Here is a 3,715-nt window from a genome sequence, read left to right as displayed (position 1 = left end):
AGGCAGAAAATATTTAGACATCTCTGTAAAGCAAATGTGCTGCAAAGGTGAAGAAAAAAATAGACAACAGTGTAATCACTGAAATAATTGTGGTGTGTAAATCTCTTTTTTCCCCCAAATAATAACACAGCTGATGATTTAAATTTTCAGTAAATTTGTTTTATGAAATTTTGCCTATCATAACTTTGTTAAACTCTGTTGTTAGCTCTGTCAGGTCCTTGCTTAGCATCTGGATGGCCATCTTAAGTGACAGCCACCATTTTAAGAAAAAAATTTGCTTTCCTGCCCAAAGGCGTTTCTGAGAAAGGTTCACCACTCCCTCATACCAACCTCGTCCTTAACTGCCTGCATTAATACCTGCCAGGCTCTAATCCCTGAGCCTGCCCCATAAAATCCAAACCCCAAGCCTGTTTTGCCTCCCTCCATCTATAGAGAGACTTGCCTTTATTTGTCAGCTTTGTTTATCTCTGGCTGGTCTCCATCTTTCATTTCTCACTTGCCCATCTCCTGGTTCCTCCTTTTCCTTTCAAGCTGTGTTGCAGAGAAAGTGAGTACTGTGAAGCCAAACAGCAGCTGTGTTTCATTAACAGTTCTAGTAATCATACTAGTAAGATTTCAGGTGTGTGGCTAAGAGTAGCATTACAAGGGATACTAGAAGGGAAAGGGGAACACTCTCAAGAAAATAAAAGTGTGTTTTCACAGACAGAAGAGTACAGTGTGCCTTTTCTCTTGTCCAGTTTTATTGGTGGGGTTCCAGGGAAGTTTCCAGAAAGTCACACCCAGGTCCACATTTTGACTTTTTTTTTTTTTTGTACTAGGGATTGAACTCAGGGGCACTTGACCACTGAGCCAGATTCCCAGCCCTATTTTGTATTTTGTTTAGAGACAGGGTCTCACTGAGTTGCTTAGCATCTTGCTTTTGCTGAGGCTGGCTGTGAACTCCTGATCCTCCTGTCTCAATCTTCTCAGCTGCTGGGATTAGAAGGTGTGTGCCATTGCACCAGTCACATTTGGACTTTTGACTGATGGCAGAATTACATCAGACTTCCTTGCCACCACTGTGCATGGCAGAGATCCAAGGCAACTCTGGGTCACTTTTGCCCATGCTGACCCATTGTAATTATCCTATCTCTCCAAGTTTTGGAATCTGGTCTGTGGAAGGATCACAAAAATCTCACTGTTCAGGGTAACTTGTATTCTTTTTACTGGAATTGAGGAGTCCTTTAGGTTCACAGGCGGAGGTCAGCACAGTAGTCTGAATTTATAGAATTATCACCTTAACATCATGAATCTATGAATCATAACTGTTTGCTACCTATCAGTTGCAATATGTGTCCTTAATTTTGTTCTATTATTATGTATAAGCTTATGCATTCTTCAAATAGTGTGATATTCCATTTTGATCCTTAGATCTTTTTGTCTTTTTTTCTTTAAATATTTTAAGACTTCTACTAACATAAGCATTAATGAAGAATCGATGAAGTTAAAATGAAGTAATATTTATACCTTTACTTTTTTGTATATATTTAATGTTTTTATCAAAAAGTCTTTTATTCTAAATTTTCTGTGTCAAGTTTGGCTTCCTTCTTATTAAAGTGGCTTCCTGCTTTTTTAATATTTATTTTATTTTTTAGCTGTAGTTGGACACATTACCTTTATTTATTTTTATGTGGTGCTGAGGATCGAACACAGGGCCTCACAAGTGCTATCGAGGGCACTACTGCTGAGCCACAACCCCAGCCCCAAGGTGACTTCCTTCTTATTAAGGTGTATTTTATACCAGAGAATAGCAAGGAAAAACAAAAAACAACAAAAAAAAATAAAACCTTTCAATCTGAAGAAACTCTAAAGAGAAATAACATTGGGAAATATAACTAGGGACAGAGAGAACCCTATGTTTTTAACTGAGGGTATAAAGACTATTTTGTTCAATTATTCACATTTTAGTGATATATCTAATAAATAGATCTATTTGAAAATTTTAAGACTTGATTTGGAAACAGCAGAAAATTCTAACACTAGCAAACAACCCTTCCAACATTTATTTATTTATTTTTCTTTCCTATTCATTCTTCTCTGGCTTTCTATAGAATAATTAGTTCTATTACAGAAGACATTGTCCTGTTCTATAATGTAGTTATCAGGGAAACATGATATATGATGCTTTATTATTTCATTATAAGAGTCCATGTTTTGTTTTGTTTTGTTTTTGTTTTACAAAAACCCTTTTCAATGAGGTAAAAAATAGTCTTCCAAGAATTTTTGAAATGCTTCAATAAGCATTTCATCCTAATAAGTGTGGTCCTCAAAATTTCACACAAATAGCATCATATTACTGCCAGACTAATTCGGTCAATCTTGTCCACTCTTCAAGTACCTATGTTAAAATTGGAGACTTAATTTGCTTTCCTTTGTGGAATCACTAGAAAATATATATTTTAATGATCTGAGAATGCCAAAACTAACAGAGGCACTCAATTCTTAACCAGAAAAACAATATCTTTGCCCTCAAAAACAGTATTTTGGTGTCCTCCACTCTTATTTAGTAATGAGGTCTCTGAATTGAAAAAAAAAATTGAGTGAATTTTCCCTTCTTTAGCATTCTGCCCTTTTGTACTATAGTGCTGCAAAAGCCTTTATAAGGCCACCATTGTCATCATTATCTTTGGTGAAAATCCTCTGTTTTTCCACTTCCAGGTCCTTTAGCCTGAGGCAAGAGTGCTTGCATTCATTCATCTCATTTTATAGGGGGTGCTCACCTGTACTTTTCATTTCCTGCCACTTTAGCAATATGCAGGTACCAGCTAAAAAGCCCAGAGAAAACTGTTGCTGTATTTCCATAAGTGTTCATTCCTCCAATCATTTGAATACTTTGAGACATCTCACTAGAAATGTTTACAATTAAAGTGGCAATTTTGAGGAACTTTTGGCAAACAAATTTGTTCATTTGAAAGGTGCCTTCGGACCAAAATGGTAGAAGCCCTCATGAGAAAAGTGCATAGGTAGATCCATCTAAAAGATGGATTACTCAGGGGAGAGATTTTTTAATTTAAATAAGCTATAATAACTTTCTTCTTTGTGAGGAGTGAGTCTGTGTGTGTGTGTGTCTGTGTGTGTGTGTGTGTGTGTGTGTGTGTGTGTGTGTGTGAAGCTTTTAAAATAGGCATTCTGTAACTAATCATTCCCTTTTTCTTGCAGAGGAAAAGTAATTAGCTTCTACAGTGACAATTTAATAGACAATTGTAATATATTCTAATGCTTTCTTCCTCTAATTTTCCTTCCTCTGTGCATGTATTTATATGCACATATGTTTCTGTTCTTTTTTTTTCCCTTCCTCTTGATATACTTAATAGTAATTGAACAAGTTGTTTGTCACTAGTGATGCAATCTAAGCATATATGTATTTAAAGTAAAATTTGGAGTGTTTAAAAGAATTAAAACATTTGTAACTTTTATTGTGGAAGTTCAAGGCACTGGTTGATTTATAAAAACAAAAACCATCAGCGGAAGATACAAATGAGAAATAGTTGTATTCAGTAGTTACAAGGTGAGAAAAAGAAGTATGATTCTAAATAAGAAGAGTACTTCTAAACATGGTATAAAGACTCACTCTTGATTCAACTTTAAAAAAAAATCCTATGTTGATTTTTTAAATAAAATAAATTCTCATTGCTTACACAAGTAAGACTTCAAATAGAAAAAAAAAGGTTCAGTT

Source organism: Urocitellus parryii, chromosome Y (assembly GCF_045843805.1).
Source record: "Urocitellus parryii isolate mUroPar1 chromosome Y, mUroPar1.hap1, whole genome shotgun sequence".
In the NCBI taxonomy this organism is placed as follows: domain Eukaryota; kingdom Metazoa; phylum Chordata; class Mammalia; order Rodentia; family Sciuridae; genus Urocitellus; species Urocitellus parryii.
Note: the sequence above shows the minus strand (reverse complement) of the source record.